Genomic DNA, 23,953 nt, shown 5'->3' with positions numbered 1-23,953 from the left:
GGCAATAAGCTGACGGAGGCAGGCACATTGTTGTTCACGGCCGCGCGTAAACTACGTCCATGCGCTGCTACCAATTCCCGCCAATGTATCGGCAGCACGTCGGGGCCAGCCACGCGAGAATCCAGCAGCCCAGCGGCACGTGTGACACCACTGACAAATTCGGGGCAGTCGTCTCTCTTTGCTCTCGTTCTTCTGTCCCTGGACCAATAAAAGCGCGCTGGACAAAAAAGGAGAGAACGACTTAAGTGGGCTGCCCTCTCTTCACCACGGCCTCTGCTGAGCACAGTCTCTCTCGGTCGTTCACTCTCAACATCCCGTTGGTCGTCTTCCATTCTCCCTCCTCTCCCACAGCGCCACCTACAATGCACGCCGTCGACGCACCCCGGCCGAGAAGACTCGGGCCTGTCCGCCGATCCCGGGCTTCAGACGCCGCGCGCGCACCCCAAGCGAAGCCACCCGACTCAGCCCCGCTTGCCCCCAATCGATCGCACGAAGACCACGTTGTGTTTCAGAGTGTGACAAGCGTGCGCGCGCTGCAACGACTCCTTCTGCGGTGTTTGTTTAGCTTCGTTCCGTGCGCGAAACGAGTTGTGAAACTACGCCGGACAACTCGGGGGAAAAACGATGCTCTCGGCTGTTGGGTGTTTCCTGAATGGGTGACACCCGCGGGAAAAAAAAGTTCTGGACGATAAACGCTTCGCGGTCACGCCGTTTGCTCTCCGAGTGGAACTCGTACCGGGTTTTCTTCATTTCTTTTTTTAGTGGAAGTGCTCGCTGAAGTTAGCGTTCCCGCCCTTTTTCGGGACTCGCGGCGACGCGCGACGTTATGGACCGTGCATATGACAGTTTGAAGTTTAGTTTTGACTAGTTAGTATTTCTAACTGGGAGTAACATCGGTGGCTTCTGGCATTCAGCAGGCATTTTCTTCGGTGAGTACTCGTTCCTTGAATAATTGTTCATGACCCTCTTTTTCACAGTTTGAAACTTTGACATAAACATTGAGCTGCTTTATGCACAATGCAGAACTATGTTAAAGTGGAGTTCTATGAACCACAGTTTTAAAATGTCGTGAATGGTAGGCATGCTCATAAGGACGCTTCTTCTTCAAGTTCTCAATCCCCCCAAGACTATAGTTGTCCATATAAAAATAAAGCTTATCGTGTAGAGCTGAAAAAATGATCGACTATATATAATTTTTAGCCTTCCTACAAGAAAGTCATGCTTATCGCGCATGAAACGCCCGTAAAGGTTTATCGCTGATAACAAATGCAAGCGGCTCTGACAGTTAGGTCTTCGTAAAAAGCATTCCCACAGAACAGATTGATAAGGAGGAAATGGTACGTGTCCGTAAAATTAACGATATTCGTGCGTACAATTTTTTCTCCTGAATAACAGTTACAAAGTAATTTATCTTCTTTTGGTAGAGTCGCAGACAAAAAAAAAACGTTCATCGTCAGCTACACGTCTCTGTGCAGCTTCGATCACTCTAAGATTACTTCATAGATTACGAAAAGATACACATTGCGGCATTTCGCGCAGCTGCTTCTGAACCGAACATAATAAGTCGCAATCTTTTTTATTATCCTACTTTGTCTTTTTTCTTAGATTTCCGAGGATGCGATCCTTTCATTCTTAATTGTATGTACACCGCATACAGACCATGTGTGGCTCATTTCTCCTAAGAAAGGAAGTAGAGCTACAGCGTTTGTCGTGCATTATAATACGTCTCCCTCGGAGGAAAACGCGTGCCTGAGGTGTACTCATTTATTACACAATGTTTCACGGATCCTCATGTAATGCGAAAATACATTATTATTACCACTGCAGCTTGTCGTTATCCGCAACCTTTATTGTTCATAATAGACATTATGATATAACTGGAGTGTAATTTTGTGCAAAGGTGGATGATCGGGGCTTTGTACCCCTTTTTCAACTCACATGACGGCACCGAATGTACTTAATCTAAACAGAACCAATGGATGAAGGACTAGCACCGATTCACACACATTGTGGCAGTTACTACTGAAAAGTCGTCTGATGGCACGTCATTTATTGAAGAATGGATACACCGCCGTGCGCTATTTTCTGCCTGCGTGAAGAGACCACAGAGCACGGTCTATGCCAGTGGACATCTTTCGTTTCCAAGCAATGTGCTTTGCAAGGTAGCACGAGCGGCACAGTTCTAGCGCCCAAGGGAAAGCCTTACTGCGGCTTTTAAACCTTGACTGCGCAGCACTAACGCTCTGACATAACAGAAATGTTCTGCGAACGTTGCCGGACTGACTATTATATTTACGTTTCCTTCTTCCTATCGATCTTCTCCTCTCCCTCCTTCTCTAAAAATGTAGGGTAGCAAACAAAGTACCCGCCTCGGTTAACATCACTGCCTTTCCTATGGTTTTTTTTTTCTCTTCTCTATCTTTCAGTGTTAGCCTAATTTCTCATTTAAATGAAGGCTGTCGCTTAATTTTCCAAGAGATACACGAGCGAATAAATCCACTTTACATAAATCGGTAAGAAATGCTATTTTGCAACGACATATTTGGAGATGTGTCATAAAAAGATATCCTAAAAATATGCTTGATCCTAATTACGCAGCTCTTTCGATACCAAGTGCGCGCCTACCACTGGCGTGCTAGGGGGTGGTGGTGGAGGGGAGGGGGGGTAACCCCTCCACGGAATGTTTAATTTTGCATTTGTGTATATACGCGCACACATACAAACATACGCACAAATATACATATAGGGCGGCTAAACACCCCCCACCGCCTGCGCGAAAAAAAAAATTCTAAACATGCACCTGCTGCTTACGGCTAATTCTGCAGACTGTTCCGTTTTATGCGTGGGGCGTTGTTTAAATTCTGTATGGCGTGAGCACGAAGGCACAAGAACAAACCAACAAATACTGTTGCTGCGTCACGGTGACGAGGTAGACGACGCCTCGCTTTGTTCTGCTGCAAACCTTTACGTAACTATCCTGCAGCATTTTTCATTTTCGCCTTTTCAGTGCACGTGATAGAGCACCACTGGAATTGCGCTCACCAGGCTGTCAGTTTCACTCGAAACTTTCCACAGTAAAAACAAGTTTTCCAGGAAAGGTCAGGAAGGCTAGTTTGGTAAGCGAAGAGAGTGCACATGCTCCAGGAAAGGGCAGCTGATCTTCAAAACTTCGTTTATCAAACCCTGTTACTAACGGCCGTAGACAAAATCGTCCTATTTCTCACGTTGAGCAATGTGGATGCATGAGACAGCTGTTGAATTTAAATGATAATCAACGCCGTCAGAAGGCTTCCGGCAATTGCTTGTTTGATAAATGTGCGGATGCCTCTAAGACAGTTCACTTACTCACGGATAGCATAGTGGAGTTTTCGCGGTGGGGCCGCTCCGTGAAGATAATTAATTTCACGAAGAATCTTTCATACAATTTTCTAACGCACTTCGCATAATTGTTAAATTATCAGTAGCGCAATGGGTCTGTTCCATGTGATTGAAAGTCTACCGAAATAATAGCGCCAATGGTGGCGAAACTCGGGAATTTGTGGACGGAAATTGCCTCTAAGCCAAGGTACCCAATACGAGCAGGAGATGACTTTCTGATATAGTTGCCATCAATGTGTTCGTAAACACTCCCTCTGCAAGGAACAAAAGTGGATGCAGACCAGGAAGAAATCGCGCGCCTCGTGGCTCAACTCAAGAGACAATTACGTTGGCGTCCCTGATGAATAGTCGTCCTACTACTAGCTGAAATAGAATATTCCAGTTCCAATAGCGCAATCAAACGTGAAGCACGGTTTGTGTACAGATGACTTCACTTCTTGAAAGCAAAGCATACTGCCGATTATCTCGACCGGAAGAGGGCAATGCGGTCAAGCAGATATTCATGACATATGCCCAACTCTGTCGAGCGCTAGCTCGTATTTTTTGTTTGGCATAATAAATCAGTGTGCTTTGAGAGCAGACATCTAGCATTGGCCAAACACTTTGTGATTGTTACTGTAAAATATAGAAAAGACAGGGCAATCCAAGCCGTTGGCCTAAGCTTACAAACGCGTACACTACCGCTCACACGATTCCCTGCGCCTAATCTAAGCACGTAAGTGTTCCTTGCATTTCCCCCTCACCGAAATGCGGCCACAGTGGCCAAGAATCGGTTCCGTGCCGCCGAGCTCTACGCAACACCTTAAGCACTAAGCCACCACGGCGGGTCAGTTGTCACAATTAGAGTCCCCTGTTATGATGTGCCTCGCGATCATAACATTGTTTTGGCACATTAAAGGGACACTAAAGAGCAAAACGATTTTTCTCGCATTAGTAAAGTAGTCTTCCGCGATACCAAAAACACCCCGATTGCTGCAAGAAGACGCTTAATAAGCGAGAAAACACGCAAAAAGAAAATGCAGGTGGCGACGCCACCTTAGAATTCTCGCACCATTTGCCGTGACGTCACATATTTTTGACGGCGCCTGCTTGGGCCTACGTAGTTGCTAATCGGTTAAATCGAAGTACATTGTCCTATGAGGGGGCCAGAGCCTTGACATAACGAGTTTGTAGAAATTTTGTCGACCCAGTGGCGCGAAAAGACGTTAAATGCTCTTTGAAGTCTTTTACATCACGAATTACAAAGTTCGGCGCGAAACTTAAAAATGGAACTTTGAACTTGGTTTTCTCCTCTAATAATAAACCTACGGTGGTGAAATAAACTATACAAGAGTTCTCGAAGCACACTTTATCAATCTAAACCAATTCATTGTTTCTCTTTAGTGTCCCTTTAAACTCCCATAATGAACTATGCTTCGAACCGTTCAAACCTACCCACAAAGCGTCCCGGTGGTTTCTGTGATTCTTATCACTATATTCGGTGTCAGTTGCGCTAAATGCTTCGGAACTGGGCGAAGATTGAAGAATGGTGAGCGAACCTCGGCTACGCTGACATAGACGGGTAAAGCTGCTTTAATTTCCTATTTCGCGTCGTACAGTAGATGTAGCAGACTGAGGCGACTTGAATTGTTTTCGGTGCACATATTAAACTGGTGCTTTACTACACACTCTCGTAGTTTAGTGAAAGCAAGTGTTTATAAATGACTGAGTTCAATGTATACTTATACGTGCGATTTCAAGAAAACGCCGAATGGCATCTTATTGCGTGCTTCAGCTGTATTCTGCCGGTGATTCTCAGTACGCGAGCGCGAACATACGTAACAATGCACGTTGCTTGCGATTGCCTAACATTTTGGGAGATGCAAGAATTTAGCGTACGGAGTTTGGAGTTACTCACGCTCCCGGTTAAGCTAATGCGATTAGTATTGTTTGTTAGTGCGTAATATCTCGGCATGGGTATCCAGTGCGAGTTTTCACCGACTCTTTATTTTTCTCCGGTTTTACATCATGCGATATATGTATATTTATTTTGTTATGAACGGGCTTCTCGAGCTGCCTGACCTGAGCTACGTCGACAAGAAATGTGCCAGCTCGTGGAAGAAGAACTTGGTGCGAAAGGAACCACCTGGAAAGGATATGAAGCGAAGACCTAAGCGCTAGTGAAAGAGCCAGGCCTGTGGCGCGTTACTGCGGCGCCCCTCACGTGTTATACCCTCATCAGGGGCCATGAAGATTTTGCTGGTTCAAAGGCTATGCCGGTGTTCAGGTGGCTAACATTGTGCAACACCGGCCCTCAAATAGTACGTGCTGCGTTCTAGTTAAAATATAGCAATAACAAAACTATCTTTGGATCAAAGTTCTTCCTCGGCGTTTTCGTGCTCACTGCTACGAACATCCACCCAATTACCACAGGAGAACTCAGATGAGCCACCTGCCCATCTATAGTGAACTTCATCCGGGCTGCCCAAACATGAAACGCGGCGGCGCGTTAGGTTGTCTGCACGATGGATACATTTAGCGACATGTGTTGACAATACGATCGAGAACGTGAAAACAAGTCGCCATATTAGCCTAAAAGCGAACCACTGATTGTGATAGCAATGCACTATACAACTAAACAAACTAAAGCTCAGGCTTTTAACGGCGCGATATATTACCGCAAATATTTGTTTTCTAATTAGACTAACGCCCATGCTGCCATGCGCACAGAGGGAACCGCAAACACATCTCGCTCGACGATCGCAAACACTGGCTTTCACAACGCCAACACGATGAACGGCTTCAACAGGATTGTGCAAGCGCACCGCATCTCATCTCGATTCTCTGAGAGAACGCGAGCTGGCTCCCGAAGGCGGCACACGAAGCGATGTACTTCTCGGCTCGATCAATCTTTTGAAATGCGGTTGATTGCTTGCAAGGGTGGGGTGCGCGTGCCGCCTGTTATGACCATCACTGCGCACACGGCCCCGCCGCTCCAGCGGGCTGATTAGAGGCGTACGCTTCACCTGCGCCACGCTTCTACAGGGAGTGTTTGCCTGCCCCGCGGCTACGGCCGCACACACCTCTGGTCATACCCTCTTGCCTACGACTACATTCGCAAATATCATCCTTCCATCACAGCGAAATGCTTTTCCTTGATCACAGAGCTTATACTGTTCACAGGGCGCGACAAATCTTGTCACACTTGGACTTTATACAGAACTTCACGGAGACATCGATGAGAGCAAATATTTTTCTTGGGATGTGGCCTACATAGTTGTTATCGCAATTAAAGATACTGGATAACTCTTGAAGAAAGTAACGAGACTTTTTAGACGAAACAAGTTCAACCGCGCGCACGTGCGCTTAACGCGGATCCTGGCTAACTCTAAATACCACGCACAACGGCTGATTTGCTGTTGAGAGGTGTGCACTCGTGAAGCGATGCAGGCGATTATACGTCGTTCGCACCCTTTAAAAAGAGCAGCCTGCTTTTTTGTCCCTGATTCTCTAATTACGGTTTTATTGCTGGATTTATTAATACTTGGATTTCAACACTGCTCTATATTTAGTGCAACACCGAGTGTTCAGTGTTCTAAAAGCATTCGATATTCAATTTAATTCTATTCGGTTCGGGAACGCTTCGATTCGTGTTTCATTCGTTCTCGGCACACTCGCTACAGATAGCTCGTGAAACAAACATTTAGGTATTGAAGAAATATATGACGTATGAGTTAGAGCGCTTGACATTAGAGCGTTCTCAGGAGAAGACTTGGCAGCGCGCAATACATTGTGCGGGTCGTACTTCGGTTTGTTCGCGCATTCTACACTCGTTCCGAGTGACGCACCCTGGTTCTTCATTTGACTGCATTGTCGCCGCAGCAACTGCGCCACGCTCTTAAAACATTACTTCGCGCAAAAGAAGTTCTGAATCAGTTCACAGTTGTCAGCCTTGGTGGTCTAGCTGTTATGGTGCTTGACTGACCCGTATGTCGCAGGATGCAATGTCGGCTGCGGCGGCCGCATTTCGATACAGACGAAATGCCACAGGACCGTGTGTTTAGTTCGATTTAGGTGCAACTTAAAGAGCTCCACTTGGTGGACATTTCCAGAGCCCTCCACTACGGCGTCTCTGATAATCATATCGTGGTTTTGGCACGTAAACACCCCAATTATTGTTATTACTCAACGCAACTTAATTGACAATGCGAGTACGCAAACATCGGCCTTTTCATTTACAAATCCTGCTCTAACTGTCATAACAAAGAGGCTCAGGTACGATGCTCGAATGGCTCTCAGTACACGTTAGTAAATACTAGTTTGTACAAAGCTACGCAAATAAAATATTTCATTTCCTTGAAATATCTTGCGTAATCATCAGTTGATAATGGATAAGCAAGAAGAAAGATTTTTTCAGTTTAGCCTTCAAAAGAACTACATAATTTTCCCAGGAGTATTAGGTGCTAGTGACAAGCCTCGCTAGAAAGTACTCATCGTTTCTTCTAGGTGGCTCTCATAGCCGTGTACAGTGATGCACTATTTGCGGATTCCCCATTTCCCCAATTGCAGAACTCCCAACGCGTATGTGGTCGCTGGCCAGATGGGCGTGGCTGCGACGTCATCGCCATTTGCACAACCCGACAATGTCATCGGTCACGCGCTCTATCGTATAGAGGCATTATTAGGATTACCTTTGCCTGTTCGTACAGGGAGACAGCGGACACCTTAGGTTTTAAAGGAAGTGACAACTAAGGCAGTGATGCTTGAGAGACAAAAAGTCCTTTGTTTTCTTCAGTTGGGGCGATGAGTGAAGGCACAGCCATCCCGAACACATTCTCACGTTTTTCGAGTTCTTTGCCCGCGTCGTCCCAGAGGCGTGGCCTCTGAGGCGTTGGTGACGATGAATGATTTGCGCCTCGATAGCGAAGCCTTGTGGCCCTTCATTGTTGCTCACGTAGTCAGACACGACTCTATAACCAACGGCCAACCGCTAGAAGAGGGTTCGTGTTTCGCGCTTAAAGCATTCCAAGAATCGTCCGGCCAGAGCACCGGTGGCAGGTTTATTTTCCAACTGTCGTCGCACGTTTCTCCTTCGTGGCGTAAAACATAGCTGCTCAAGTGACAAGGTGTGTCCCATGGCTTATGGGTGCTCCTCTTGGAAAGCTGTTGGCTTTCTACGTAGCGCCTTGGCGGTTTTTTTATGTATTCATGAAATGTGGCCGAACATCATAAATATAGTCATAAAATAAAAGTAGTGTATTGTGAAAATTTGCAAGCACTGCATATTTTCGGAATCTCTGCATTTAAGGTTGCACGCATCCCCTCTTTCGGGGGGTTTGTATGTTTAGCTTAGTCCCTCCCTCATTACATTCGTAACTGACGTTCGAGTACTCAGTGATTTGTCACCAGTTTTCGAAACTAGTCCTCAGTGTAGTCAGCGTCAGCGTTGTCTTCGAAACGACCAAATGAGTGCCTGCAAAATGACCAACAGCTACCGATATTTTGCGGCCACGTATCTACTTGGATGGAAACCTTTTCTCGAGGCGAAGATTGCTTAACCCTGCATGGCTGCACCGTCCTTCCATACTAGTTTTGAAATATTTATGACATACTGATGACATACTTATGTCATAAGTATGTCACGACATACTTATGGCGTGAGTTGGCACGACATACTTATGTCGTACCAACTCGCCCAAGCAACCACTTTAGCTATTTATGACAGTTTCTCGTAGTCAGTGACCCTATAGCGTCCTTGGCTAACCTGCTATTTGCTCCTAGAAAGCTATGCACCAGTAAGTTGCAAATTGTTGCCTTAATCTGTGCGCACCTGACATTTCCAACACTTCTGTTGTCTTTGTAAACTGAGCACCTCTTTTGACTTTTTTCTCTGTAATATTACGAGCCGAAAATTCGATACTAATATGCGATACGCCGCAGTAGCAGACGCCGGATTAATTTTGACCACCCGCAGTTGTTTAACGTGCGCTTCAATCAAAGTACACGGGGCAGAACACCATTACTTAAGACAAGGAATACAACATTAAGCGAAGCATTTACCTGTATGTGCTACAAGGTGCAATTATTTGCATCAACATCGATGCGTGTGGTGATGGCCAAGAATCACAAGTCCTTTCAAAATGTATAATTAAAGAACACATGCCTCTATACCGAACTTCTAACTCGAAAACGAAGCACCCATAACGTGACAGTGGTGGTGGTAAACGTAGACGGTCTTCACTGAGAACTGAATTTGGCCGGGAAATCCTTGAGCTCTCGCAGATTCTTGCTTTCAGTGGACATTGTGCCGCGTTACTAGCATCATGCGTTAAAAGTGATTGAAGGTAACTTTGTTCGCGAACAGAAAGTCGGGCGCAACATTGTAAAAATCCGGATATAACATATAACAAGCTTGGTAAATACGACCGCACGCCATACGATTGCGTGATAATTCCAATAGATCGTTTAAAAAAAGGGCGGCGGGGGTGGGTTATCGGTAAAATAAGTTACAGCAACGTAAGATCAAAGTGACCTGCTCCTGCGTGACCAGTGTCTACATCACAGCCTTCGTTTGGTTCAATTAACGAACACCAGGCATGAAAGCTCATCAGCGCGACATGGGGAACTATTTGTACGCAATATTTTGCGCAGCGACGGGGAAACCCGAACAACCACTTTTAATTACGCTCGTTTTAGTTTAATTGTAACGAGGAAGTCATCTCTTTCGTTAGAGAGATCGCATTTGTGAGCCATGGTTGCTTTTTCGTTTAGCGGGAACCAACACGAAAAAAAAACAAAAAAAAACTAGGCACGTTTTTCAGCCTCTCTGTTTGAAGGGACCCAAATGTGAGGAGAGTACGTTACCGCCACTACATTCTGATGCTGTTTCGAGGGCCCTGCTCTCGCTTCATCCTTTTTCGTGCCTTTCTGATCAACAGGAAGATCCTACTTCTACTCCCTATAAAACACACGTTCCGCTAAAGTGTTCTGATGGCCGCCGGGTCATTAGCCGCCCAACCCGTCGATCCTCCTGGTCACGTAGCTTTGCCTCACTACCCACCACGCCCCATCCGGGGCTGGGCGTGTTCCAGGAAGCGAGGTGCGCGACATCAATGTATTTCCGCGGAATTTTTGCCGTTCGGTTACCTTTTAAACAACCGGGGAGTGCAGCACTGTATAATGTTCAGTGCAGCGAAGGAACCGCCCTGTAATCATCAATAAAGATAGAGGCCACGATGAACATCGTCCTTAACCAAACGACAGAAAGCGCGAGGTTAAATGAAATTGAAAACGTGTCTGTGACCCTGCCGGATACGTGACTTTTGCTTCGCAGACTATAATTCCCTGCTCGTGCGCTCACGTCGCATTACTGTTTGGTGCTTTCGCTCCGTGTTGTTATTCTTCTTTTTTCTTCTATGAATACGTGGGCTTGATATCTTTTGCCCTTCTTGATCGTTTTCGGTGTCATCTTCATCTGTATCCCTTCTGTTTTATCCACGCCGAGTGATGGACGACGTGTCGACGAATACGGCCGTACTATTACCATCCCCCGTGACAAATCGTCTCTCAACACGGTCCAGTCACGCCGCATCTGTTGGCTTTAGAATTGTTGGCATAGGCTATGCGTGACAGCACCTGACCTAACAGCCGCCCTCTCGGTGTGTGAGCATTATGCAAGGGAAAGTACTTCATTCTTACGCAACTCTGCTTTTTACTTATTTTGTAGACAATATGCACAATAAAACGTGCACAGCTTTTACGAGACCACAGGGACTCATACAGATAGCGAATCAGAAGTAGTCTTTCAGGCGGAGGTATCTGTAAACTCCGGGCAGTGCGTAAGGATTCGTTTTTTAACTGCAAGAAAGCGCTCTCACTAGCCCTCTTAATGAGGATATGGTACAGTCGCGGTTATCACTTCTTTCGCACGACCTTGATCGGTACGAGAAAAATAACGTACACTGCAGTACGAAACATCAACGCTGTCATCGTTTGGCGTGCTGATCAGCGGCAACTTTTACAGAAAATACTGAATAAATTTTGAAAAAGCCATCGCACAAGCAACCTGCACATCACAATCGCATCATTGCACGTTCCAGTGATTCGAGCGTATTAGTGGCGAACGCCGAAAGGCCCTTCGTTTCTTGCACTCATGATTAATAGCCACAGCAAAGCCAGTCGTATATATGCCGTGGTCGTCGCTAACGACTACAATGCTGACGCGCCTCATTAAGCATACTGAACCCGCGTGTACGTTTTCGCCTGATACCTCCAAAGGACACGGATATATTTGTGTGAGCTTGGTCTGCTCGGTATTGTTAAGATTTCTGGTCGCATGGCGGTCGCGGCCCGTTGTGTCAACGTTCCCTGAATAAAGGAAAACAACGGTCACATAGAGTGCTGGGGCTTTCATCAACTAACGCACGCTAAGGCAGGCGTAAAAATGATAGCTCCTCGGGAAAATCGCCAATGACATGATTGCTCAACAATGAGCGGCTTTGAACGATGACGACATACTGGAGGCACTGCATAACGCGGCTTCAAGCTTCTCCATCGAGCTTCTTCTTGAAAGCGAAATGATTGATGTGACGCCTTTCCGGACGCTTTGTTCCCTGATGGTAATAACAAAAAGTTTGGTAATGCCAAGTGAACAAAAATTAACTTTTCACTAAGGTTCGACTAGTACAAAGTGCGTTTGTTGAATGTACCTTCCATTAGGCTATATGGGAGTCCATAAAGCGAAGTTTGATTAATGACGAAGCGGTGTATGACGTGCTATTCATCCGACTTTCATACGCTGTAAAGAGGCCTTCTCAAAGGTGAAGCACAGCGTGAACTTTTTAATTTTTTTTTTGAAAAATTCGGGATGTCCATTGAACGAAAAGCCTTGCATAACTGCGAATACGCGAAAGCCTAAAGCCTACATTTCGGGCGGAAATTATTGCTGCGTAACGATCGAACATAACACATCATTTCCTTCAAGGTCTTCAACCTTTGGGAACATTTTCGTACGTTTGCCTCTCGAGAATACTCCTTCAGCTTATCTCTCGCGTAGTTGATTGTACTGTTGGGCGAGTTGCTGCATCACTTGACAAGGGAGAAAAAACGTAGCGCTAAAGAAAGAAGACGGCGTATTTAACGACGAGGCTGTATATCGCTATAGGAAACAAAAATTCGCCCGTCCTGCGTGCACAAAAATTCCTTGCAGCGCATGTGCCAGAGAAATTGGGCAAGCCCCAGTAGTCACCACTGGTCCTGTAGAAATGAAGAAGTCATCCGCGGACAAAAACGTGCGTGCTGCAGGAACTGGGCAAAGCGCACTACTCACCACTTGTTCACTAAAAATGAAAGGGAGCACATGGTTAACAAGTACCAATTAAAATTTTTGGACAGACGTAAACAATAATTGAGAACACGTTTAGTGAAATGTCGGTACTAACACAGTGATAAAAACCGGGCTTCTCTGGTTTGACCGTACTTACGGAATGCTTGGGCGGTGATTTTTACCTTCTCAGCTCATGAACCAGCTCGCGTAACAGACACGTTTTGCTAAGCCACACTTTTCCTGCATTGGAGCCTTTACTGTCACAACACTGCGAGCATGACATCTTTATCGCTTCCGTTAGCCTCATTTGTGGTGGTCATATGTGATTGCAGGATTGAAGCTTTCTGCCTGAACAGAAAATTTCCCAGCCCCAGCCACGCGTCGTCCTCTCACCTTCGTTTCTCTTAAGCGACGGATTTTTTTTTATTGCGATAGGAATTATATGGACAGTCTCGGCTGGTTTTTGTCATCGCCTTCGCCGTCGTCATGCACCGTATATGTATGTGTGTTTATATATATATATATATATATATATATATATATATATATATATATATATATATGTATATATATATATATAAAAGTCCCAAAGAAAAATATTTCAGAAAAAATGCTTCCACGGCGCGGAATCGAACCAGCGACCTCTCGCTCCGCAGCGCGTGGCGCTAACCACTACGCCACAAAGAGCAGATCCTTCATGTAGCTAACGGCGAGCGTTATGTACACACCCTTTACCGCTAAGCGAGATGGCGCGAGGAGCGCAACGGGCGCATTTAAAAGTCGTCGGGCAGCTCGCTCGCTTCTTCTAATATTTGAGCAGGGAGAACCTTGCGCTTCCGCTGTCTGCTCGCGAGGTAGTTGCTGCCGGGGGGTAGATGTTTCTGCAGCGTAGCAGCGCGTCTATCACGGCCGCTTTTCTTGCTATCGAATTCATTGCTTCACCCTTGCGGCGAAACTGTGACTTTTTTTTCGTTCTGAAGCTATTCCTTGCTGTCTGTTTGATTGTTTTCTTCACGTGTAAGCATGACAGCCTACCTTATAGCGACTGCCATCCAGTCGCTTCTTCCTGGCGAAAAAACTACAACCAACACGCCCATTTCAGGGCTTAAACTTAAAGGCCTGGTTACCCTCATTCATTTTCGATTCCTCGTATCATGTATGGCTTCCGGCGAAACTACACAGAATGCAGCAGCTAGACTCACTTCGCGTGTCTACGACGACGTTTCTATCGTTACCCGGATAAAACGATAAATTTAACTTCCCTCGTCGGAGGATCGCCACGTCCACACTGTTCGGTGTCACTTTAACAGCTACAATTTTTTTTAACCTCCTTGCTACAATTATGTCAAAAAGTTCGCCATCCGCCGGCTGGCGCAACTGTGCGTACGTCACGGTGCACTCAGTTTCATGCGTGTGCATACACGGTCGCGTGAAACTCAAGCAATGAAATCACGATCGCTGCCTCTGACGCCAGCATCTACGCAATCAAGGCTGAAGAGCGCACCTCCAGCGAAACTCAATATGGAAATTAAAGTGGACGACAGGAGAACTTGCCGTCGGCAGGCACCGAACCCACAAGCTTTAGATAACGCGTCCAACGCTGTACCAATTGACCTACGCCGGCGGTCGTACCCCGGTACATATTATCGGGTATTTATGATTGCATGTAAATATGCGAATGTTATCCAGCGCCCTCCATGGCTTCATTGTCCACTGGTTTCATTAGGCTGTGTCTATAACAAAGAAAACGAACACTTGATCCATTCCCCTTCTTCGTTCACGATAATTGCTTCCGCTTCCCGTCAACTGCAACTACTTCACGCGACTATACAACAAGATGGCTCACAGCTTAGAATATTTTTTTGTTATATTCATGTTAACGCCCTAGGCGTCCGCTTTAAAAACTAATTATATGTGCCGTCACTCGCATGCTATTTCCCAAGGAGAACACATCTTTCTACGGCTTCTTTCGAAGGCATAGTAAATATACTTGGTAAATTATGTGAGAAACTGACAGAAATACCCAAGTACCCCCCCCCCCTCCCCACTTCAAGCGCCAACATTTACAAGCGTTGGTAATTGCCTTTCTTGTCTGCTTTCGAGATTACTGAAGCAGTGGTGCCGCGAAGCTACTTGACAGCTGTGGATCCTGCAACAAGTTTCGTCGAGATAACAGAATGTGAGATTTATCTCTGAACTCCCTTTCAAGAGCGTCCAAAATTAGCACATTAACTCTTATCTGCTCAGGATACTGAAAGCAGTCACGCATACAAATCAAACATGTTCTGCGTGTAAAACATTCTCAGAAGTAAAGAAGCAACATAATTCATACAGACATGCCTGTACTTTGGCGCCGACAGTATTCGAAAAACAGGGGAACTAATTAACGCAGCAGTCTACTGGCTCACTCGTTGAAAGCTCAGTGGCAGGTAAAAAAATGCAAAATTTTCTTTTTCTCCGCCCCCCCCCCCCTCCGGCTTGATTGCCTAGCGCGGGTGTGGTGTGTCAGCAGAAATTACACTGAACCATTTAGAAAAGTGCTTTTCGTGTTTTAGCACATCCTTGATCGTTGAACGTTTTTAAATTGTTTCTTTTCTTCGCTTCGGGAGACGATTAGCCAGGAGCATCTTCCGGAAGTTCCTCCTAATGAGTTCGATGTATATTCTGCCCTGTTTGAACTACCGCGCATGATGGCAAACTGGGGCTATTACTCGCAGAGAAATATATAAGTAAAAAAAAAACACTGAGGTCACGCGCGATTACCTTTCGAGCCCTCCCTGTGGGCATATTGGTCATACGTCATTAACTGCGGGAGCATCTACGCTGGCAGGTAATTTCGGCACTTTTAAACTTGAGGCCGCACGCACTCCTAAGTGAGTGCTACCAATTATGTGAACTTCACTTTTACTGACAGCCCTCCTGTGCAAACTATAGATTTCATCTAGGAGCTTACACCTTTTTTTTGTGCGTTTTGATTGGCCATTTTGTTTTTAAAAGAAATACGGAGATCGTGACCGAGTAAAATATGCCTGCATAAAATAAGCTGTAGAATACTTAACCTGAAAGTTCCTAGTTACTTCTTATCTCTGCTATTAAGTCTTATCTTAACCCAAACAAGAAACTAATGGTTTGCCAGTGCATGTAATTTCTGGCTCCCCCTGGTATACTGTACGATTTGTTGAAAAGGCAAGAGTGTTCAGTGCATAAGAATCTTTTACGTGCTACTGTCACGTATCGACCCGACGAAGTGCACATCGCGGAAACTCCTGCATAAAGCACCACTATTCAGGAAGATTAGGCTTTTTATCGAGTTATTTTTTTTTAATTATGATGTATTCGGCGTTATCTCAGCCTCTAAAATACAGGGACACTGAAGAGAAAAACGTTTTTTCTTGTATTAGTAAATTACTCTTTCCCAGTACCATAATCACCAAGCTTGCCGCGAGAAGACGCTTGGTAAGCGAGAAAATGCGCAATAAGAAAATGCGGGTGGCGACGTCACCTGTAAATTTCCGCTCCAAATTCTGTGACGTCATAGATTTAGCAGGCGTTCACTAGGTCCTGCGTAGTTCCTCATCGGTAAAAATGAAGTACATTGTCCTCTCAAGGGGCCAAGGACTTAACAGACCAAGTTTCAGGAAATTTCGTTAATCGAGTGTCGCGAAAATACCGAAAGTACACTTCGAAATTTCCGTGACGTCAGGCGCGGAAATTCGGGCGCCTAATTTAAAAGTGAATCTATGACCTTGACTTTCTCTTTCATTAATAAACCTATGATGGTGACACTAACGACATTGGAGTTTTCAGAGTACAATTTACGAATTTAAACTGATTAATTGCAGCACTTCCATGTCCCTTGTTATTAATTATTAAATGTGTCTAAGGAGAGGTTGGTGCCTAGGTATGGCTCCAGCTACTTCTCTTCTCTTACATAATAATTAGCATCATGATGTTATCAATAACAGTCACCTTCAATGACGATTTCTTTCGTTTTTTACACGTCATAAGATATGCAAAACGCTTAAGGGCTATCTGCCCTCTTTGTTGTCAATATTCCGTCGCGGCGCACGTTGAAATCATGAATTTGGTCCAACTGCCACACATGTTTCGATGCCACTAAATATGTAAACATCCTCAATTTCCGTTGCCCCTTACTCGGCTAAAATATCAATTATATGAGATTTGCTTCAATGACGTTTTGTTTCACATTGTGTCAAGCTCTCGGCAATATACCGTTCCTGCGTAATACGGACACACTTTAACGCGAATGGTGCACGCTCTATTAGCCATGTGTAAGTACACATGTGCTTATATCTCGGTACAGCAGCGCATTTATGGCATCAAGGTAAATCCGCAGCTTAAAGGATAACCCATTTGTCCCGCGATCTATCTGCCACGGTACTAGCCCGTGTCTGCAATAAAACAATCCAATGTGCAAACAGTGCGCCACATCAGGTGCTCGACATTAAATAATACGGTAAGCTCTGCATACATCTCGCTAAGTGTTTGGCTCTGTATAAGCCCCTATGCATATACAGCTCAGCTTAGCGCTGCGGCTCACTAATATCGCAGCGTAGAAGCAGAACCAGAGAGCATGTATCCCAAGATATCCCGAAATTGAATAAATAGATTACAAGGTAAACCGAGGCGAAACATATTCATAACTACGAAGCACATTGAAAGGAAATATAAGAGAATTCCTTGCGGGGTGAGATCGTTCATAATGGGAAAGTGCAGAGTGCAAATTCGTACGGGATATATAAGAGCACACAAGTAGCGCCGGTCAGGAGCTAAGTCGCCACTATGTTTATTGTGAAAACGTTCCTACATATATTCCTCTTTGGGGTTACGATGGGCTGTGCGCTTGCAGATGCTGGCTATGCAATGTATATATGTAGGGAAAGTTTTATTGCGATAGCAACTATATGGACAGTCTAGGCTGGTTTTTGTCCGTCCCCGTCGCCGCCGTCATGCACCGTATATGTATACGTATGTATGTATATATAAAAGCCCCAAAGAAAAATAATTCAGAAAAACGCTCCGAAGCGCCACAATCGAACCAGGGACCTCTCGCTCGGCAGCGCGTAGCGCTAGCCACTACGCCACGGAACGCAGATCCTCCACGCAGCTAACGGCGAGCGTTATATACACACCCTTTACCGCTGGCCGGCACTCAGGGACGGCAGGCGCCTATAGGCGTTTCTTCATTACCAGCGAGATGGCGCGAGGAGAGCGCTGGGCGAGGAGCACGCCGATGCTCTTTGCCCGACAGGGCGTGGTCGCTTTTTCTTTATCCCGTAGCTAATCTCGCGCTCTGCAGTTTACCAAGAAATGAAATATATTTTTTGCAGCTCTTAGGGCAGTCTTTTTGTCTTCTCAGGAGAGACCTGGATGCTTCGGAATAAACTTACGCGACGAACCATTTCACAATGTGCAAAATATGTTTTCTGCGGCACTGTTTAAGCAGGGTCAGTGATTCTCCACGCACGTTAATGCATACTGCCGTACCGCTCATTGAAAGAGAAACTGGCAGAACTACACACACATTCAAGAATGCTTTACGCAACAGCCACCAAAGGAAGATCGAAATGCAAAATTTCAGAAATAAGGAATTCCACGCTTTCTAACAGCCCTAATCGGGCAGTGCGACGAATCTACCGTGCAGTAAAAAAAAATGCAGTCACCTGAATTTTTTTCGCGCGTAAGTGACACCTTTTCTCACCGCAATGCAATGTGGCAACCTCTAATCCCGTATTCCGAGAAGCTCGTCCACTTAATTATCGTCTCAATTCAAAGGAAGCTAAATGAAAAAAATCTAGGCAGCTTCGCACTAGAGGTGTCAAGCCTGAAAAGGAAGTGCGTAGCTAGGCAGTGGTTCATTGCTTCTCTTCGGTTCTCTCTCTCTTTCCTCCTTTCATTTTCTCTTTTTTACTTTTTTCCTGTCTTTTTTCCTGTCTTTATTTCTATTTACTTATTCCTCTCTCTTTATCTATTTCTTTCTCTTTCCGGGAATTTCTCGCTTCCTCTTTCTTTCTATCTCATTCCCTCTCTCTCTCTGTTGTATTTCTTAATCTTCCTTTGATTCTCTATCTCGCTTTCTATTCTGTCTTTTTCTCTGTTTTTTTTCTATCTCTTTTTGCATCTGATTCTTTCCATCTCTTCCTCTCTTTATTATTTTCTCTCACCCTTCCCTTTCTTTCTCTCTATTCCTCTCTTTCGTTCTCTCTCTCTCTCTCTGTACTCTTTCTCTCGCCTATTCGAGTTATTGCATCCCACGCCGGACAAATCGGCGCACGTACTCTGGGAGAGATGCAGAAGATCAAGAAGTGGACGAAAAGACCGCGTGCCGTCCCAGTTATTGCGCCTATGAGGACGACAGCTTCTGTTCACACGACACGGACAAACGAAAATCTGAGGAGCTCCGGTGTAACGAAACTATACGTTTACGCATCACTTACACGACCCCCAAAGGAGGTTTCGCGCAGGTCAGCTTCACTGGTCACCGATCTTGACCAAGTGAAATGTTCTCGTGGTGTGTTCACCCTTTGTTTCCGTCCCCGCCCATCCGCCAGGTTAAGGTAGCGAACCTTCACCAAAATTCCGATCAACATCATGGTTCGCCCGGTCTTACTTGCGTATGGCTTCTCCTTACGACAAGCTGGTCGCGAGTCGAGCACTTTAAGATGTAAGATCCTGAACGGTCCGTTTGGCTAGCCAACAAGCGATGCATCATATCCGCGGCGCACGTAATAAAAGGCATTACAAGTTGAACGACACGAATGCACAAGTTCATTATTGTAGTGTCTTGCTTGCTTGACAGCGCTACCTGCAAAAGACCTAAATTAAAGGTTTACCCTTCCAGTACATGCGAGAGTTCATTTCAACCTAAAGTCCTATTGGAAGACTCGATCAACGCACGGAATCTTTTGTGCAGTAAATATTCAACGCCAACGACCGGTGCTGCGAGCAACAGCGAAGCAAAAAGCTCTCGCTCACACACACGTATGACAAACACTGTCTGCGAGTGTCGTTCTGCTGCGATGAACCAACCTCGCTCCAAGCTCAGCACACAATGTCCAATTATTTCGCGTGACATTAGCGGTCGCCCAGCTTCCCAAAATTTCGCCGGGTCACTGAACTGTGCCACGAGCACACCGGTTGTTGACGTGTCAGTGTCTCAACACGGCGCGTATGCAAAGCACATTCATTTGTTGCACCGTTCACGACCGGTGATTAGGACGGCTCGCCGCATTAGCGTTGGGCAACCACTGACGCGGGCCTAGAGAGAAAACAGCCTCTTGAATGGACCACAGCGGGATCACCTGCAAAACCTGCCGCGCCATGCTCCGGAGTGCTGCCCACGCGCAGCGCTACTGGGCAGTGTTAGTGGTAGTTGAGTCACATGTATAAGCGCACAATGAAGACCGACACGGTAGAAGCAAACGAAAGAGGTTATCGCGCGGTTGCCAGCACCAGGTTGCAACACCTGCGTACGTTTTACATCTGAACTGGAATTGTGAGAAGAACTGAAAGATTCGGGGAAAAACTGCATCTGCACATGAAGACTCACCGGGTCCTTTTAGCTAAAGACAATGTGGACACAGGCGAGGCACTCCTAATTCACTTGAATCACTCCTAGTCAACTGTAACGTACGTTGATTCAAACTTGTTATTTTTATTCAGTATTGATTCACAGTTCATTCACTTGGTTCACTAGTTATTCGCACTTTATTCACACCGCAGTCACTTGAATAATGCTTGGATCACGCTCAATTCACTTGATTCACTTCATTCACCCTTTATTCACACATAAGCCCCTTGGTTCACTACTGATTGCCCTTTAACTCACTTCATTCACTCTGCGTTCACTTTAATGTAAGTTTTCACGCTTGATTCACATAGTGTACGTTGATCCACTTGAAGTTCACAGTGAATTCATTTTAGGTTGTGTTCCTAATCGCTTGGTATCAATAAGTTCGTATGTAGCATCACGAGAGTTTCAGTATCAGTCTAAATTACGCCTCCCCTGGTCGACGCCTACTTCTAACGCTCTGGCGCTGCTTGTGAGAGCTGGGGCGCCGCGGTAGGCCCTGGAGGTCGATAGCTGCCAACGCCAGCGCCTTCACCTTCCAGAGATAAAAAGAAGTGTTCACTGCGGCCCAAAATCTCGTACACCTTATTTTCCTTCTGCACAAAACTGATGACCGAACCCTAGCTCAATCGACCCGTACGCAATAGCGAACGTGTTACGCTGCAGGACTTACACTGTTTCTCACTTACCAGCGAACGTTTCGGAAGCTTCGAAACCATATAGCGCTGTTGTGCAAAGCCCTAACCACGAGCACCAAGTTTCCTAGGGATTTTCGACACCAGCTGGCGTCAGGTGAGCTCAGGCGGCGTCGTTAACACCGCGAAGCTTGCGACGACGTTCGCTCGGCGCCTTTCTGCCCACGCCGGATCACAGCGCGCCGATGCACCCGAGGCTAGGACTGCGTTAAAGCCGGACGCCGCCCGACTACGGCGCGTAGCGCTTAGCTCGAGGTTTTACCTAGATTATTTTAGTCGTGCCTTTTCCACGCTGGAAAATAGGCGGCTGTGAAACTCCACTGCGCTACGATGGATTTACCCACGCGACTGCCTTACATGCCTGCGAAGAAAACGCAAGTAGATGGCTTTCGTCTTGAAGATGTGTAATAACCTATAATAACCACTAATAACCTATGAGGGGGGCGCAAAATCTGCCCCATACATTGACCCCCCCCCCAGTCACCTAAGATGGGGAGGGGGGCGCAAAGTCTGCCTCGTACATTGACTTACAAGGGGTGCGGGGCGCTGCAATGAACCTTCGCCCCCCCCCCCCTGACGGGGAACCTTGCGCACGCCTATGCCTGTCGGCGTAGGCTACTTAATTTATTGGGGGCCGAAAACTCCGCACCAAGAAGCATGCGAAGCCGTTTGTTACGTGTACGCGCGAGGGGTGGTGTACGAGATTCCGTTGTCTTGTGCACGCTCGTACGTAGGACAGACGTGGCGATGCCTAAATGATCGCCTATGTGAACACGCGTGCGAAGTCCGAAATTCTATCGCGAGCACTATTGCCGCGCATGTTGCAGACTGCGCATGCCGACCTTCATTCGAAGAGTGCAGAGTGACAGGCCGGTATGTGGGTAGGCTGAAACGAGAACTTCGGGAAGCCTTCGAGATTCATGAAAGAAATCAAGAATGTGTCAGCTCTCCGTGCGTTAACCTTTCGCAGAAATAAATCTGTTTCCTCGAAGGTTGAGTGCAAGTGTACCGGTGAAAAACCTGATAGTGGAGGCGTTTCGCTTTGCTGCTGCTGTGATGTCACATATGTTTTCCTATTTATTGCTCGTCTAGTGATAATAAACTCAGTTGTAAGTCAGCGTTGTGTATGTGTGCTTCTTTTCGTTTTCTGTCCCATCTCGGCGCGCTCTTTCACGCTCAGTAAATACCAACTGGCCCGCCAACAATCAGTGTTGCATCGAGATGACTATTGATTACTCGATCTCAAGAAAAATTTCCGAAGAATTTGGAGCTTCTTAGGGGAACTTGTGACACAGTCACACGTCGGACACTATCTGTCCCAACAAGTCACCTCCATTAAATTGTTAGGGCGTGTGACGAAAACTCTGCTTTTTTTTTTTTCACTACAGGCTAACGTTTTATCTTGCCACTGGTAAGCCGGCGGATTCTTGGCTTCACTTTCGAGGCGCGAATTCCACTCCAGACGTTTTGGTCACGATTGTTGGCGCAGCGCTTGTTTAATGAAGGTGGCTCTGTTTGATTAAAACAGATGCAAGATTCGGCTCATTTTTTATTAGAGACTTCCGTTTTGAGTTCACGTTACAATCGGGAATTGCCCTATTTGGCTTCGAACTGTTGTAGAAGTTAAAAATAATTAGGCTCGTTTTACGCTCCCGTGAAACTCCCCCCAGCTTCGGTTTCTGCATTTTGCTCTTTCTGAAAAAAGACGCCACACTCATCTTCTGAAACCCGTCACTGCTATGAAAATTTGTTTGTTTTGACACATTTATTTATTCATATCGATTTGTCTCACGGGACAAAGGGACGGATGGACATAAGAGTTATTCGTTGAGTCGGCATAAAAATGCTGGCGACAAAATCAAAGGAGCGCAGTTGAATTTTGCTAATTGAGCTGCGCCTAGAACAAAATTGTGTAGATGATTCAGATTGCTATGCACTCCACCAGCGGACAGCTTTATGCAACTGCTCGATGGCTAACTGACACAGGGCTATCACTGTGCAATCATCGCGTGGCTGTGACTATCAGTGGACGTTAGTTTTATTTGTACTGTACGTCGCGCTGTCGTTGATTACGACCCTCTGATGTTCACAGCATCATAAAGTTCCTCCACATGCGCCATTTCGTCACTTCTAATGATTATACCGTGGAAAATATTTGGCGCGATGGTGCCTTGGTTAGCACTCCGACTGTTACGTCAACACCACTCCACCAATGAGTTGAAATCCATGTGGAGGCGGTATAGAAATAAGCTTATTCAGTTTTATTCCCAGTTTAAATTTGCACAAAGGGCTGGGAGACGGGAAAGACTGTTCAAGTCGTTCATGACGGCAACGGTCGTCGTCCGCGTGGCGGAATGGACGGTCGGATGCCGACGGACGGGTGGACGAGACGAACCGATTTACTGCCGTGAACTGCTGTCCACAGCAGCGTTACTCAGAGTTGCGAACAGTCAGTCAGTCAGTCAATGAACTTTATTTATAAATTGTCCTGAGGAGCCGATTCCCCTCAAGAGGGAGACAACGCATGTACTTTAAAGGGGCCCTGCAACACCTTTCTTAGTTATATTGGAATAGTCTCATGATTGACGTATGACTCCTCACGAGTCATATGCCGCAAAAATTTTTCGAATCCGTCAAGTCTAAGTGGTGTTACCAAATTATAGAGATCACGTTCCGCAGCTTTCTCCCTCAACTCAACGCAGCGAGCGCGCGGAGAGCTAGTCAGCGAGTCGAGGGAGGGAGCGCAGACAAGGCGAGGCTCCGCCCAAGAGCGCCGGCGGAAATTTTTTCTTCATTTTTTTCTCTCTGACGTCTGGGCGCAACCGCGTGGTCTGTGCCGCCACTTCCGGTCGGCTTGCGTCGTTCTCGTCGAGCGGAGCCGTATCGCGCCTGCTTGAAAACTGCGCGTCGGTTTGGTAATGTTGGGTGTGCACCTCGAACGCCGTAGTGTTTTCATCGTTTTGCCAACCATGGAAGCAAACCTGC

General features: G+C 46.2%; 1 protein-coding gene across 1 annotated transcript in view; it reads left to right on the top strand.

Moving 5' to 3' along the window:
• The first annotated feature begins 414 nt into the window (after nucleotides 1-414).
• The window catches only part of LOC119374523 (5-hydroxytryptamine receptor 1-like), a 183,551-nt gene continuing 160,012 nt past the window's right edge, over nucleotides 415-23,953 (top strand). The window contains exon 1 of the mRNA XM_037644658.2: nucleotides 415-929. The gene's annotated coding sequence lies outside the window, so the exon portion shown is untranslated. The remainder of the gene's footprint in view (nucleotides 930-23,953) is intronic.

Source organism: Rhipicephalus sanguineus, chromosome 11 (genome assembly GCF_013339695.2).
Source record: "Rhipicephalus sanguineus isolate Rsan-2018 chromosome 11, BIME_Rsan_1.4, whole genome shotgun sequence".
Lineage (NCBI taxonomy): Eukaryota > Metazoa > Arthropoda > Arachnida > Ixodida > Ixodidae > Rhipicephalus > Rhipicephalus sanguineus.
Note: the sequence above shows the minus strand (reverse complement) of the source record. Positions and strands in the feature narration are given on the sequence as shown.